This window comes from Mus pahari, chromosome 5 (genome assembly GCF_900095145.1).
Source record: "Mus pahari chromosome 5, PAHARI_EIJ_v1.1, whole genome shotgun sequence".
Lineage (NCBI taxonomy): Eukaryota > Metazoa > Chordata > Mammalia > Rodentia > Muridae > Mus > Mus pahari.
The window spans coordinates 94,124,559-94,141,829 of NC_034594.1; the positions used below are offsets into that span (position 1 = coordinate 94,124,559).

At 48.0% G+C, this 17,271-nt stretch overlaps 1 pseudogene; it reads right to left on the reverse strand.

Moving 5' to 3' along the window:
- Positions 1–13,402: 13,402 nt before the first annotated feature.
- LOC110322429 lies at positions 13,403–14,175 on the reverse strand (annotated as a pseudogene).
- Positions 14,176–17,271: the final 3,096 nt, after the last annotated feature.

The window sequence follows — 17,271 nt, forward strand, 5'->3', positions numbered from 1 at the left end:
TCTCTCTCTCTCTCTCTCTCTCTCTCTCTCTCTCTCTCTCTCTCTCTCTCTCTGTGTGTGTGTGTGTGTGTGTGTGTCTCAGTTCTCATTGATCTAGAGCATGGTAATTAGGCTAGGCTGACCAGCTAGTGACCCACTACGAGCTGACTGCCTCCCCTTCCTTTATGGTAAATTTGCAAACACAGGCTGCCACATACAAGCCCAGGCTACCACATCTTGCTTTTTTATATGGGTGCTGGTTTTGAACTCCAATCCTCATGCTTGCATAGCAAGCATATTACCAACTAAGCCATTCCCCAGTCTTCGTGAACTTCTTAGTCAGTGGCTGTATGGCCTGACCAGTGGCTCTGAAGGCTCCGTGGGAGTAGATTTCTGGGAAATCTTTCTCATAAGTGGTTTCAGGCTCTTGTCCATGCTGATGCAGCTCTAGGTGAGGACACATTTGTCCGGCCACAAGGGTGGATTTTTGTCTCCTGACCTCTCTTTGGATGGCGTCAAAGATCTGGGGGAGACCTGGTAGGGCTCACCTAGGGATAGAGAGGATAAAGCATTTCTGCCAGGGAAGGACGGCCTTGGTTCAGCTCCATAAACGTGCACCTAGAGCCCGCTGCAGACAGAGAGCCCCAGCAATGACAGTGGGCTTCTTATAAGCAAGGGACAAATGGCCAAGTGCACTGACCCTGCACTTGGAGGTGTGACCCTGCCTGGGTGCAGAGAAGGTGAGAACTATGGGGCAAAAGAGACGTCCCAGTGGTAAGGGCACTTGCTCCACAAGCCTGATGATTTTAATTCAATTTCCAGAACCTCTGCCAGCCCCAACACACACACACACACACACACACACACACACACACACACACACACACCATGCATGCATGCATAGAAACACAACAGAAGATAAATACTTTTTTTTTTTAAACAATAAGGACCTGGAAAGCACATTGGAGAGCTCGCCACCCTGGGAGCTCGCCACCCTGGGAGCTCGCCACCCTGGGAGCTCCCCTTAGGACTGTGGAATCAGCCGACCCAGGACTGCTAACACCTGGCCTTTGTGTCTCAGATGTGACAACTCACTTCTGGTATCAGCTGGCCTTTCCTGCCCAAGTCTTGGGTGGTACCCTGATTTTGGGAGAGCCCCCCTTGTGCTCCAGTTGAGACTCCCTAGCTGCTTTGCTGAGCCTCCTCTGGGTAGGCCTTATGAACAGACACAACACATCCTAACTCATCCATGCCATAGACGGTGGGCAGTTAGAGTTGTAAAAGCTCACAGAAACTGTCCTGTCCAGTCACAAGTGGGAAACTGAGGCATTGGGAGGGCAAGGACGCATAGGTGACAGGAAACAGGTGGCACAGCCCCTGGGCTTTTCACACTGTTGCAGGTAGTTCTCAGAGAACTGGGTAACCCAAGGGAGACATGGCAGACTTAAGAAGTGCAGGCAGGCCAGGTGTGATGGTGCACACCTTTAATCCCAGCACTCGGGAGGCAAAGGCAGGTAGATTTCTGAGTTCGAGGCCAACCTGGTCTACAAAGTGAGTTCCAGGATAGCCAGGACTACACAGAGAAACCCTGTCTCGAAAAACCAAAAAGAAGAAGAAGAAGAAGAAGAAGAAGAAGAAGAAGAAGAAGAAGAAGAAGAAGAAGAAGAAGAAGAAGAAGAAGAANAAGAAGAAGAAGAAGAAGAAGAAGAAGAAGAAGAAGAAGAAGAAGAAGAAGAAGAAGAAGAAGAAGAAGAAGAAGAAGAAGAAGGCGGAGGGGAGACACCTGGGCACGGATGCTCAGATGTATGGCCTGTCCATGAACAGTGGGAACCATTTCCTGACCCAGAATGTCTCCTTTCCCTTGAAGTTTGCATGACTGGAGGCAGATTAGGAAATCAGAGATGGCTGGGCCAGGGATCAACCTGTGGCAATCCAGGAGCACAAAAGGTTTAGCTATCTTGGGCTACACACAGCCGGTGTCCTGATGACAGACACAGGAAGGTTTCAGAGGATGAGTTAGGGATAGGTCACCATTAGCATTTCCAGATGGGACCTGGTCTGCTCTCTCCATTCAGCCCAGGGGAACCCAATCTCCCCAGGGCTTCCAGGGCCACTATGAACTGCCAACCTCAGGAGCAGCCACTTCATGATGCCTGTCCCTAGGATGCTTACTGGGGGAAGGGATGACTAAGGGATAGCTACAAGCTGCTCCATCTCAGCCAGAGGAGTTTTCCAACCTCTTGTGCTCCCTGGCCCAGCCAGCTCCAACTTCCTAATCTGCCTCCCAGTATGCAATCCTCAGGGGAAAGGCCACTGGCCTCCTTGGAGACACTGTGGGTCTGGAAATGGTCTCTGCTGCTCAAGGACAGGTCAGCCATCCAAGAATCCATCTCCAGATGTCTAACACATGTCTGAACAGATGGAAAGAGTATTTTGGTTGGGTAGACTTCTAGGGGAGGCCTCTAACACCCAGGGATGGAGACAGGCTATATCCGGGCAGGGCAAGAGGAAGCCTGAGGATATGGGACTCAGGATATATATGAGGATATAGAGACTGGAGGAAGCCTCCCTCTGTCGACTCACATCCTCTAGGAAGCCTTTCTGATTTTAGTCCACCACGGTGCTTGTTCTTCTGTGTCCTTCCCCATTTGCTACCTCATTGTCATGCAGGTCAGATGGCAATGTGAACTTATGTGTCTGGCATTGGAGGCCTGGTTGCCTTGGATACAGCATCCCCTGAGCGCCTGTGCTGCATTTACACATGGGTAGGATCATGCCATCCGTACCTCACCATGGCTCAGGCTCACCTCAGCACTAGAGTTCACCAGGGACTTCATCCTCACAACTCCATATAGAAGGGAGAGACGCCAGAACTGAACCTGTGACAACACTGTAGATGGCCGAAGAGCCGCCCTCTTCTGCAGCATAAGGACCTGCATTCAGAGCCCCCGGACCTGGACTCCATGGTAAAAAGCCAGTGTCACCTGCCTGTAACCCCAGCACTGAGGGTCTGGGGGATTGCTGGTGGACCAGCCTAGCCTAATCAAGTTCAGGGAGAGATACTGCCTCAAAAACCTAAGGTGCAGAATGGTTGAAGAAGACCAATGTCCTTATACTACACACACGTGTGGTCACACCCACAATAACATATACATGCGAAGTTATAAGACAAGTGTTTAAATAACAGTCACAGTACTTGAAGTAAGCATACACTCTTGTCTTGAGCTACGTTTTTAGCTATCCGGGGCTACACACAGCCTATGGACACTCATGCTAATTGTCTGTTTTAAATGCTTAGAAGTAAGATTATAAGGCAGCGTCAGAGGAAGATGTTTGCTCCACGGACATCCTGTTTGGGGACAAGAGAAGATAGACATCCCACCTGTGCAGCAGACAGTGCTGGGAACTGTCACAGCCCAATGCCCACTCCAGGTCTGTGTGATCATGCTTCTCTGGGCTGCAGCACCACATTTCACAAATGAGGATATGAAGTTGTGCCAGCTCCTGGAGGGACTTTGAGTGGTATGAAGCCATACCTGTGAGACCCTGAAGGGAATCTAGGGACAGCCCTTGTTTGCATTTGCTGCAGTGTGGCTAGCCCCCAGTCACCGTGTGTGCCTTTGGTTGCTGTCTAGGGAACACTGGGGAGCTAGCTCCTCAGGAGGATTTAAGAGGATTGTGGGTACTAAGGTGCTGGATGGTTGCCGGGAGAGAACATTGTCTCAGGCTTTCCTGACAGTCATACCCTCTGTCTGACCTCATGGTTCCCAAACAGTGAATCTCATGACTGTCTGTTTCCCACTCTGAACCTCCAGGGGCTTCCTAGATCATCTTCAGTAAGCAATGACTTCCCCTGGCACGGATGAGCTGGCTTCCCTCTCTAACCTCTTCCCTCAGCGAGTATACTGCTGCCCACACCAGACCTCCGGACTTCTGTGAATTCACCACCCTGGTGTTTTGCTTCCTTCCCACCATGCAAGACTGAGTCTCATCTCCCGTCTTCTTCGGAGCAGCCTCTACTCCCCACTCAACATCAACCCATTCCTGCCCAGAGTGTCTCACCCTCAGTCTATTGATTCCTCTCAAGCCCTTTCCCCAGTGGAGTTATGACCAAGCTGTCGGTTTGTTGCTTGACCATTCTTTCCTCATAGAACAGTGGTCTCCAGGAGGGCAGGAACTGCATTTGCTTTACTGTCAATGGGCCTCCCATATCTCCTATAGCCTCATGTAAAACAGCAATCGATAATCTGGGATTAGAGGAAATGGAATTAAAACCCCAGCAACGGGTGGATGTGGTGGTGCACACCTTTAATCCAAGCACTTGGGAGGCAGAAATGGATAGGTTTGTGTGCATCTGAGGCCAGCCTGGTATCTAGATGGGCTGTTCCATGCCAGCCAGGATTACATAGTGTGGTCCTGTTTCAACAAACAAATAAGCAGCATAACCAAGCAACATGGTGTGGTGTAGCTCAACCAACTGGAAGGGAAACCTGACGTCACAGTTACTTGATAAGTCACCGTGACAAAGGCAAATAATAGGAGAAAGAGTTTATTCGGTGTTTACAGTCCCAAAAGCTCAGAGGCCATGGTGCTCATGGTGGGGAACATAGCAGCAGACAGGCAGACACAGTCCTGAGGCTGTAGCTGAGAGCTTACACCGTGATCCACAGCACAAGGCAGAGACAGACAGAGTTCATACACTCAAATTCCTCCAACAAGGACACGCCTCCTAATCCTTCCGAAACAGTTCTCTCCACTGCGGACCAAGAGTTCAAATACATGAGTCTGCAAGGGCCATTCTCACTCAAACCACACAGCAATGCTTTGAAAGATGGAGGTTAAAATCTCTGTTTTAAGCAGAGGGTGTGGTTTGATGTGCACAGTAAACATGGCTCAGCTGTCTTTGAGGCCTGTACACTACCACCTCCTGGGCTCAGCGAACGCTGTGGAAAGAAGACAGAAAGAATGTAAGAGCCGGGGGAAGGGGTGGTGTGGCAGGGGACATGTCTTCAGGCATGATATGACCTCTGTGCTTTTGAACTCACAGAAGCTATGACTACCTACCTGCATAAGACCTGAGAAACACTAGACCTGTCACCAATGGATGCTGGAGGGGAGGGGAGGGGAGGGGCTCACCAAGCTCTACACATCCCTGATGATTGACAGGCAAATTAGTGATTTCCAGAGGAGTGAGCGGTGTTTTCTTCAGCTGTGTAGCCACTGATAAGTTGCCCATACTCTTGGAACAATCCCTGTTCCTGTAAGCAATCCTAATTAAACCCATTCGGGCACATTCACAAGTATACACACATACACACACACACACACACACACACACACACACACACACACACACACACACACACACANACACACACACACACACACACACACACACACACACACACACACACACACACACACACACTAGGATTCTTTTGTAGGAAAAATGGACTCAGTGAAGGACTGAGAGACAAGTGATGGTAATGGGGGTTTAATATAATCAAAATGCATTCTATACATTATGAAAATGTCATAATAAAACTGATCTTTTTATATGACTAATATAAGCTAATAAAACATTAGACAAGAAAAGAGTGTGACTCAGTTTGTGGCTGCAGTGGGGTGAGCTACAAATTGGACTCCTTTCCCCCAGTATGCAGAGGGACTGCAGAGGTTGCACCCTTTACAGTGGGCAGGAAAGGATGAAATAAGAGGAAAGAGGCTGAGTGGAACGATGTAGGATGTGCCTTCTGCTCTCTCAGTACTGGGGAGACTGAGTCAGGATGCCAGATAGAAGGGCCATGATGCCTGCAGGACAGCAGGTCATGGTTGTCAAAGCTAATCATGATAGGAGGGCTTCCTAGAGGAGGTGACACGTACAGTCTGAGGAAGCAGTGGGGTCCTGGACGTGGCCAGATGACCCAAACTGGAAACCTTAGAGGCCCAGGACTGGCCATGGGTTCAGTGGAAAGCCCCAGTGTGCCCTGGCTCTGAGCTCTATGACCAGCATGAGAACTTCATACTTTCTCCCTTCCAACCATATGGGGCAGGCCACATGCCTCTTCCTTCCAAGGGTATATTCCAGTGAGCACAGTCAGGCCCTGGGCTTGGGGGCTGAATCATAGGTGATTAGGAACAGTAGGTGTGGGGGCTTCCAGAAAGAAAGACATGACAGTCCAGAACCCAACGTTCCCAAGCAGCTTTGCCAGGATACAGCATCCCTTCCTCCAGTAGAGCACTGTTTATTTACAACAACAGACATAAACATAGACTCCTCCCTTGTGGGCAGCCACTGTGTGAATGGACAGGTTCCCATCCAGGGCAGGTGCTGCGTCACTGCCCAGAGGAACAATGCCTCCCACGTGGGGACTTGGGTGAGGCAGGAGCCCACGTCTGCCGTAGGAAGAAGCCTCTGGTCTGCAGAGGGACTTTCTGAGGGTGTGATTGCACAGCATGGCTTGTGATGGTGAATCACACTTTTGAGTGCACACCCAGCAAAGGCACAGTAACTGGCAGCCATGGCCTCGGCTATTGAACCGGGGAACACCTGCTTTGCCGGCCTTCCCTTGGACATCGACCTGACCCTCAGGAGCCCTTGTACTCTGAAGTATCTTGAACATTTCCCATGAGACCATCTGACGGTGGAAGTGTGGGTCAGCCGTGATGGTGCTCCACCCACGGGCATGGTTCCAAGTGAGAGAGCAACATGGGATCCCGACTCTGATGCCTGGCACCTTTCCAGACTCCATCACTACCAGGAAGCCTGACCTTGGCCTTGGACCTTCCTGAGACAACTTCCACAGACGAATACAGAATGACCTCAAGCGCTGCTGGGCCAGGCTCACAAGGAAGGCCTTAGTTCCAAGGGAAGGAGGTAGTCACAAGGGAAAAGTTAATAGATGTTGGGTACCATATGACTGGAACCTGCTTCTGCCCCATTTTTGCATATATGGGCGTGTTCATTTGTGTGTTTGTATGTATGTGTAGAGGCCAGAGGCCGACCTCAGGTGTCAATTCTCTGTCACTGCCCAGCTTGGGTTCTTTCCCTCCCCTTTTCTGTTTACTTAATTTCTGTGCATGAGGGTATGTATGCACATGTGTGTGGAAGTTGGAGAGCAACTTGTGAGGACCAATTCTCATTTTCTGTTCTGTGGGTTCTGGGGATCCAACTCAGGTAGTCAGGCTTGGCAGCAAGCACCTGCATATGCTGAGCCACCTTGCCTGCCTGCCCTTTGCTCCTGCAGACAGTGACTCTCATTTGCCTGCAGCTCACTGACTCAACTAGAGCAGCCGGCTAGTGAGCCCCCAGAATCAACCTTCCCAATGCTGGGGTTACAAGAGCTTCCCAACACACCCAGCCTTATCTTTAAATATCAAACAAACGTGGTTCCAGGGAAAGAACTCAGGTCCTCAGGCTTGTGTCAAGCACTCTCAACGGAGTCATCTTTCTGAGCAAATTTCTGTGGCTTTTCTCAATCCCACTTTTCTGGTCTATCAAAGGCCTCCTGTCAACCCGGTAGAACATAACGTCAGAACTGAGAATGAAATTTTCTTCCATACATGCTGGCTTGAGGCTGAGGCAGAGATGGGCAGCTAACACAGCCATCAAGCTACAAGCCCCTGCCAATCAATGCCTCAGGCTGGGAGACTGTATCATACATAGCTCGTCAACGCTATTTCCTAGCTCAAATGCCTGTGTGCCTCTTCCGCACCGATCCTGCCCAGGGTCTTGGGAACTTTTTGGTTGGGGGACCTCAGCCAAGGAGACACAAGCAGAGAGTGGGAGAGCACTTGCCACCAGGGCTGGCCCTTCTTCAGTGCAGCCACCTCTCCATGAGAAGTTGAACTGACCACACAGAGGTTCCCAGCCTCTGTCCAAAGCCAGGTAGGAAAGAGGTCATTGAGGATCCTCAGAGCAGCAGAGCCTCTGCCTGACTGAAAGCTAAGTATGATGAAGCCAGCCCTGGCTGGAGAGTCAAGAGCAAATGAACGGCACTGAGCCATTCAGCTAAGGGGAGTCTGTCAGCTGGCAATAGGTAACAAATCCACCCAAGTTCCTTTTCTGTTCCTCAGGACTGCAGGACAGAATGCAAACTCCTGAATCCTTCTGTCTTCCTATCCCTATGTCCATCTACTCCATGAAATTAAGCTATAGTAGTCTTGGGAAACACAGGCAGGCTTGAAGGGCCACAGCACGGTACCTGTCATTCTAGAAGACCCAAAGAAAGTGTCGGGGAGATGGCTCAATCGATCAACAGTGCTCACTGTGTAAGCATGAAGACCTGACTGTGGTAACCACAGAGAAGCTAAACACAGTGTACGAGAGCAAAGCTAGGAAGGTCGCAGGGGCTCACCAGCCAACCATGGCTCACTCAATGATTTGGGTTCAGTAAGATCACGGCTCAACCAAAATGGGTAGAGAGTGATTGAGTTCAACCTCTGTTCTACATGTACACACACACATACACACACACACACACACACACACACACACACACACACACACACACACACACACGCATACACCAGAGGGCAGGGCCTATAGGCAGGCAGAGGCAGAGAGAAACCTTAGAAGAGTCATCAGGAAGGTTTTTCTCTGTGTAAAGGAAAGCAATCATGGGTCTCATCCTGTGGGGTTCAAGAGTTCTGGGGGTGGGGGAAGCCAAAGCCTATCTCCAGCCTTGGCGGTAATTGTCCCTTTGAATCATTTGCTTAATCTGGCAAGCCTTAGTTTCCACACCTGCAAGTAAGGTGCACTGTGCCCTACTAACAAGGTTACCAGGAAGGTTGAAAGAGACAGTCATTGTTAAGTGCCATCCTTGAAGTCAGGTAGTGTACAAGCAACCTGTAAGCTTTGCACAACAGGTTCTTCAAGGGGACTCATAGACTCCAGGCATTTGGACCAAGTTGGATGACAGTGAGAACAGCCTTCAAGGAGTCCTAGGAGAGGGGGAGGGGAGGTCTTGCACTGAGGCCTGTTTTCTGTCCATCTGTCCAGAGGGCCTGGTTCAAAGGTCGCAGCATCCCCTATGAGGTGTTGCTGATGCCAGGACCCTTGACTCTGTCAGCAAGATCCCGAGGCTGTCCCCTCTCCACCTTTGATGGATAACCTACAGTCATGAGGTCAGGCACACACATCAAAAGGGCATGTTTCCCACGGGGTAGCCAGTCTAAGGGCATCTGTAAGACAGATTCAGGCGCAGGTCTGGGAGAGAAGCAGGGGCCTGGGTCTCCCGAATCTAGATCTTGCTTCCAGACCCTGTTGACATTTATGGACCAGAAGCTACCTGCCACATTTCACAGGGGGCTTCCCTGCCAGTCCACACTCCTCATTTATCTGGTTGTAGGATTCATATTCTGTGCTACTGTAACCAACTTCTGCGAAATGGATGGCTCAAAAAATGGATATTTGAGCTGGATGAATCTCTCATTTACTGAATTGAATGAATTCCTTATACACACACACACACACACACACACACACACACACACACACACACATACACCAGAAGCCTAAGTATGCGAACATGAGAGTGTGACCTCAGGTAGATAACTGATCTTTGTAGACACAATCAGGTAAAGATGAGCAGATTCTCTGGAAACAAGAACTATAGGTCAGTAGGACCTCTGTCCTTAAAGAAGATGCACAGCCATGGGAGAACATTATGTTATCGTCTGGGCAGAAATCGGAGTGGTGTGCCTAAAGCCAAGGAATGCCCAGAGGTGTCATGTACCAATCTTCAGTGGTGTAAGTCTTTAAATCCCACCCCACCGTGTGTGTGTGTGTGTGTGTGTGTGTGTGTGTGTGTGTGTGATGCACACAGAGGTGCTGTCATGCATGTAGGATGTGCAGGTATGCATGCACATAACACATGGAGGTCAGGGGATAGCCTCAATTGTCATTCCTCAGGAAATGCCTTTCCATCTTGACTTTTGAAACAGTAGCTCTCATTGCATATAGAACTTACCCACCAGGGGCCATGAACCCCTGGGATCTGCCTTCTCAGTTTTGGGGTGACAAGGACTAATAGTCATGTCCTGCATATTTTGACAAGGGTACTTACTGGTCCTCTGAACTCAGATCTCCACACCTGGATGTTTTAAATGTGCACTGCATACTTGAAGTTAGGTCCTCATGCTTACACAGACAGCAAACACTTTACCAGCTCTCTTTGGAGCAAATCAATTCAACATGTAAAGAGTCTACAGTAAAAGAGGCTAAGCATTTCTCAGTAGAAAGCTCATTTTTACCAAAACACAAAGAGCTCATTTGCCTCAAGGGCCATTCTATAAATTTCATATTTGTTATTGAACTAAAATCCTCCCTCTTCTTGCTGCTTGCTCCTACAGGGGACAGTCACTAACTGTCACCAATGATAGAGATCTAGAATTTTCAAAGTCCCTTGAAAGGAGACAGAAGGGACAGTTTAGGGGAAGCTCATCTAGGAGGTCAGGGTCACGTTCATATCTGAAGGGAAAGGGCCTCAGACCTGCTCATTCCTAACCCTGGCCCCACAACCATGCCAGATGTCTCCAGGAGATGGCCCGCGGTCAGCCTAGAGGCCAGGGAGGACAGATCTGCCGTGCTCCCCCTTGGACAGGGATTTCACACCCAGGAAAATCATTTCCTGGTAAGGAGATTAGAAGGCACAGGCTGCTCTCAGGAACAGGATGAGGCCGGGTAAGGCAGGAGAGGAACAGCGGGAGAGGTCAGGGGCAGGTGGGGGCTCTCGGGAGGAAGTGTCACTGTCAATCAGGGCGCTGACCCATCTAATCCAGCCTCCTGGCTCTCTTGATCCCAGGGACAGATGCCGGGTAAAAAGGTGCAAACACTGAGGGCCTGGTCCTCCCTGCAGGCCTGCAATACGGGCTTCTCAGCAGAGAACCTGCTCAATCTTGCCAAGAGCTAAGTTGTCCAAAGGCTTGTTCCATGGCTCTCGTGTGCTTCCGCTGGGCCCCGGGTATGAGCTGTAGGCCATGACACTGGGGACAGTATGTTTCCTTCGGCCAAGTAAAGTTGTGCTCTTGTTGGGGTCTGAGATTGGGAGAGAGGAAAACACCAGAGGGCTTTTTCCTGACCCTCAATGGGGAGGTCTCTCCCAAACCTCAGTCTAGCTGCTAGACCCATTCATTTATTCAATAAGCACTTACTGGAACTCGGGAATGGGTTATTCTGTATTTAGTTAGGGTTTCTATTGCTGTGAGAAGCACCATGGCCAGCAGTAACTTGGAGAAGAAAGGAGTCACTTCACTTTCTAGCTTTTAAGTCCATCACTGAGGGAAACCAGGGCAGGAACCTGGAACAGAGGCCACGGACGAATAGTACTTACTGGCTTGTTCGCCATGACTTCCTCAGCCTGCTTCCTAATAGCATCCAGGACCATCAGCCCAAGAATGGCTCTGCCCACAGGAAGCTGGGCCCTCTCACAACAATCACCAATCAAAAAAGAAAAAAAAAATAGTCAACAGGTTTGATCATAGGCCAATCTGTTGGGAGCGCTTTATCAACTGAAGGTCTGTCTTCCAAAATGACTCTAGCTTGTGACAAGCTGACATAAAATCAGATAAACTCTGTTTATAAAGTATGTGCTGTCCATGCAAGCATGAGGAGTTGATTTCAATACCCCTTCCCCTCTAGTCACATAAAAAGCCAGGTGTGGGGCTGGAGAGATGGTTCAGCAGTTAAGAGTGTTTAGGACTTTTTCAGATTGCCCAAGTTGAGTTCCCAGCTCCATGTCAGGTGATTCATCTGTATCTCCAACTCAAGGAGATTCACTGTCCTATTCTGCCCTCTGTGGACACTGCACACATATGATGCACAATGAACATACAATAGCAAATTTATATCTCTTCCATGAGGGTCTCTCCAGTGAAAATAACTAATACTCACATCAAGAACTGCTCGGGACTCTGGAGATGCCAAAGAAGATGATGATGGTGATGATGATAATGGAGGAGGAGGATGAAGAGGGGGATGAGAAGTAGTAGTAGTAGTAGTAGTAGTAGTAGTAGTAGTAAGAGGAGGAGGAGGAGGAGGAGGAGGAGGAGGAGGAGGAGGAGAAGGGAGAAAGTAGCCCACAGGTCCTGAGCACTGAGGTCTCCTTCCCTGAGGGGGACATCCGCAATACAGATAGTCCCTGTAATGATCAGTGCTGTCACCTTAACAGGATTTAGATTAACTGGGAGATGGATCTCTGGGCTCATCTATGAGGGAGTTTCTAGGCTGGGTTAACTGAATGTAGGAGGCACCATCCCACAGGCTGGGTTCCTGACAATAGTAAAGAGAAATCGAGTTGAGTCAGCATGCATCTCTGCTACCTGACTGTGGATGTGATGTGAACAGTTGCTTTGTACTCCTGCCGCCATTACTTTCTACAGTGGCGAACAGTCGTTTGACCTGGGTGGGAAAATAAATCTTGTCATAAGCTGCTCTTGCCACAGCATTGAGAAGAGTAGTCAGTATAGTGAGCAGCCTACAGTGGCATGAGTTAAGAAAAGTGGCCAGTACAGTCAGTAACCTACAGTGGCGTGAGTTATGATTTTCTGCCTTACATTGGTGCCAAAGTCAAGCACATTCTGTAGGAAGCAGAGTTTGAAGTTTGGCTTTGCTGGTCTAGCACTGTGCTCTCTGATCTTGTGGTACTGGGCTAAAGTAGGAAACCGAAGTTTCCTTGGAGCCATAAAGCCATGCAAGGTTGCTGGGCCGTGAGGTTCAATGGGGCGGCTATGTCCATGTTTCCTACTTAAGATGTTTTTAATTGTGACTCCATGGGGAGCTGAGCAACATCAGTGTGGTTAGGGATAAAATGAGGGCCTTCCATCCCATGATGACTAATGTGATGGACTGTGGACACAGGACTTTTGGATGTGACTTAAGTGTCCACAGAGAGGACCAGCTGTAAAATCATTACCCAACTTATATTATTAACTTTGTGATGGTGAAGAAACGACCATATTCATATATTCAGTAGAAACCCTACCTTGAATCCCTATGTTTTTCCCAGAATAGCTGCAAATGTGACGCACTCAAAAACTTATTGTTATGAGATTTGCATGTGTGTGCATATATTCACGTGAGGATGCACATGTATGGTGCACATGTATGGGTGTCATTTGGGTACTGTCTGCCTTTCCTTTCTTAGAATCTGCACAAGTAGGCTAGGATGGCTGCCCAGAAACTCCACAGCACAGGGTCTTAAAGTACGTGCCACCGTGCCTAGATTCTTCATGTGTTCTCTGGGGACTGAATTCAGGAACTCATACTTGCAAAAGTGAGCATTTTGCCAATAGCTATCTCCCTTGCCCTGAAACTATGAGGGTGTTTGTTTGTTTGTTTGTTGGTCTTTATTTGTTATGTTTTTCTTTCTGTTTTTATATCCTAAATAGGACTTTTTATTTGTCACTATTAAAAATCTGGATTTTAAACCAATTCTTGGACTGGTAGGTCATATCCATCAGCTCCTGCAACCTTAGCTCCTGTCTCTTCACCGGTTGTTTTGCCAGCACTGCCGCCTTCTCCAAGGAGCTCCATAAACTTTCCCAATTCACACTTGGGTTTCTCCAACATTTTTACTTTTCTAACAAAGGCGTCATGAAGAGGATGAATGGACTGGAAAGCCTTTTCTATGGCTTTCCCGGTGCTGTCTGGAATCAGTTTATTAACTACTTCCTTCAGGTCATTTGTCTACACTTCTCCAGTCTTGGTTTCCATCATCTTCTTCCAGATCTGGTGGACTTGCTGGTGCTGTGCGTAGGATGTCTTTCTGGCTGTTGCATTTTTTTTAGTGAAACTAACACAGAAAAGTCTGAGCAAATACTCATCGGTCGTCTTGACATCAACATGAGCTTCAGTCGTGATCTGCCACCTTTTGACCATGAAGCACATTTTGTCCCGGGTAAGGTCCATGCCATGAAAGTTAAACAGTTTTTGCCCTGAACATCCTCAGTAATTAGCTTGAGTTTCCTAAATGCAACTTCATCATTCTGTAGATCAGCAGGGCTCACTTCAAACACGCTGGATGCAATTTTGGTTCCTTGAGTCCTTGTGACTAGTGTTTTTCTGCTGTTCCTAATATTGAACATTGCTGGAGCTTTCACATCATACCAGTCTTTCTTAGAAAATGGATCAACCACTTTCTTCTTAGCTCCCTTCTCTCCACCTTTCATCAGGCACTTGTTCTTGCCGACTGCCATGGTGCTGATCGATCAGAGAGCCAAAAGGGCGGAAGTACAGCTCACTCCGGAACTTCTTGTTTTGTTTTTCAAGACAGGGTTTCTCTGTGTAAAAGCCCTGGTTGTCCTCAAACTTGCTCTGAAGACCAGGGTGGTCTTGAACTCACAGAGCTCTGTCTGCCTCTGCCTCCCAAGTGCTGGGATTAAAGATGTGTGCTATCACACTCAGAGGTTTTTAGAATATATTCACTCTACTAGCTCTGGTCCTCTAGAGAACCCTGACTATCACATGGCCCAACACAAAACTGTATGCTTACTGAAAAGAGGGGGCTAATTTTTTACAACTTAATTGTGGGGCTCTTGAGTATGAGATTTATAGACGGCACCATGTTGCAAAGACAAAAGGTTGGAAATAGCTCCAAGCAATATGGCAACTTCTAGAATGAGTACATTTGCTGTGGAAGCTGGGTGTTCATGGAGAAATGGAACAAAGGTGGTTTTTTTCCTCTTCTGTCATATTCTATCCCTATTTCCTGCAAATTTTACTCATTCATACATGTGTATTGACCTAGAATCACCTAGGAGACCAACTGCCAGGTACACATATGAGGGATTGTCTAAGTTAGGTTAGCCTTTGGGCAGGTATATTGGCAATTATCTAGATTATGTTAATTGAGATAGGAAAACCTGCCCACTGTGGGTGGCTCCATTCCCTGGCCAGGATTCTGGTCTGTGTAAATGGAGAAAAGAGCAGAATAGCTGCCTGTTTCCTGGCTGTGGATGCAATGTGAGCAGCTGTTCTAAACTCCTGATGCCCTGCCTTCCCTGATTGATGGACTGTACCCTTGAGTGGGTGTCTGCAGGTATAGAAAGCAGAGATCTATGAAGAGGTGAGAATAAAAGCTTGGTTCAGATTGACTTTGTCAACCTGGATCAAACTTTGGAGAGTTTAATGCCAAGCAGTTTATTGTCAGTATATTTAAACATGACATGATTTGGGGAAAAAAAAGTTTCCTGGTGTAATAAAACCCAGTGCACAAAGACACATAATTACATCAGAACTCAACTCAAGGCACATGCCATTTCTTCCAAGAAGATAAGTTCTGGAGATAGGCTACCTGTGTTAGCCTAAGGGCCTAAGGAAGAAACTGGTCTGATCTTGATCGTACAGCTAGTGTAGAGATCATTTGAACTGTTAGCCACTTCTGCTCCTGATTGTGTGAGCTAAGGGGAGCCTCTGGCTATACAGATAACACAATGGTCATTTAGACTATTAGGTATTACAGGTTCTGGGTGATAAGGTCTGGCCCAACAGATAGCAGATCCAGGCTATTGATAACCTACAATCCCCAGCTTTCTTGATGGAAGAACAGGTTTTACATCTTTTCCACTGAAAAGACCATCTTGAGTGCTTAACATTCCTGGTTTCCCTGGTGATCTGTTGCCTCAAGGATCATATGCTGTCAACATCAGAATAAACCCTTTTTCTCTTAAGTTGGTTTTGTCACCAGAATCTTGTCACAGCCACAAGAGAGGAAATTAAAACATGACCATGGTTCATGCAGCCATCAGCCCACACGAGCTGACTCCCCTGTCCCCAAGGTGCTCATGGTAGAGGAAGACTTCCAAACAGCGGCAGCTCAAACAACCAGAATCATGCTGATGAGGCTTGAAGATCCTATGAGGGGGGTCTTCAACCTGTCAGAAGTTAGAGCACTCTCTAGAAGAGGTGGCAACTGATCTACCCCATAAAAAAAAAAACAACAGGACTTAGTAGGGCATGAAGTCTATCCCGGTCAAAGAAGAAAGGCTGGCCCAAGAAAAGCAAGGAACATCTCTGTTCCTGGAAAAAGTGAAAATGAGAACTTGGTTCAGATTCATTTTGTCAACCTGGACCAAACTTTGGGGAGTCTGATGCCAGGCAGTTTATTATCAGTATACTTAAACATGACACAATTTAGGGGAAAAAGTCTTCTAGTGTAATAAAACCTAGTGCACAAGCATGCCAGTCTGCCGATAGCAATAATGAGCTCAGAATAGTAGTCAACATGGCAGAAACATGATGCCTGCCATGCTTCTGAGCTTGGAGATGACCCTCAACTGGCTAAACAGATTAAGGTTTGGGGCTTGAGCAGGCTCCTTGTCTGGCCAGGAGAATGTGGAGAGGAAGAAGACTTGGTCTCTGTGGAGTGGGCATTGGGTGCCAGCAAGGCTTAGGTGAGGTAACTCAGAGAGTAGACACTTGGTCCCAGGCAGGGCTTTGTGACCGCTGTCCTGTGCAGAAAAGGCAGCCAGAGGCTGTTCAAGCTCCAAGGCAGAGACAGCTTTGGTGTAGCACCGAGACCTGAGAGTGCCTCCTTCCTCTCTCTGTTCTTCTAAACACTGGCGGAGGACAGGGCCTCAGCCTCCATAGGATTCAGTCTACCCATCTGTGCAGTAAAGATATGGATCCACTTTCACCGCATCCTGAAACACATATTCCTCAAAGTAGGAATCCACCCCCTCCCCCAATCCCTAGCATTCCCTGCAACATAATGTGACCCCAAAACTAACAGCTGGCTAACGGGAAATGTCACGTGACAGCTTTGGAACGTGTCTTAGAGGTGCCTCCCTGCCCTTTCTCCTTCATGCCTTGATGTTTGCAACAGGCCAAATTGTGTGGGTGTTCTAGTTTGACTTCTATTCCTGTGACAAATACCTCCCAAATAGCAACACACGGAAAGACAGGGTTTTGTTGTTGTTTTGTTTGTTGTTGTTGTTGTTGGCTTACACTTCTAATTTTGAGTCTATCAAAGGACTATAGGGGAATCAAGGTAGAGACTCAAAAACGAGTCAGACCATATTCACAGTCAAGAGCAGAGAGAATAAATACAATCTTATTTGCTTGGTCTCCTTGAGCATTCGATATTCTTATACAGTTTTGGGACCCCCTAACTAGTCTCCCACAGTCCGTTGGTGTTCTAATATCAGTTAACTTAATTAAGGCAGTCCCCACTCCCAATGTAGACAACCCTTCTATTAAGACTATTCCCCAGGTGATTCTAGGTTACATCAAAAGTAGTTGGGGATTAAAAATAACCAGTGTGTGTGTGTGTGTGTGTGTGTGTGTGTGTGTGT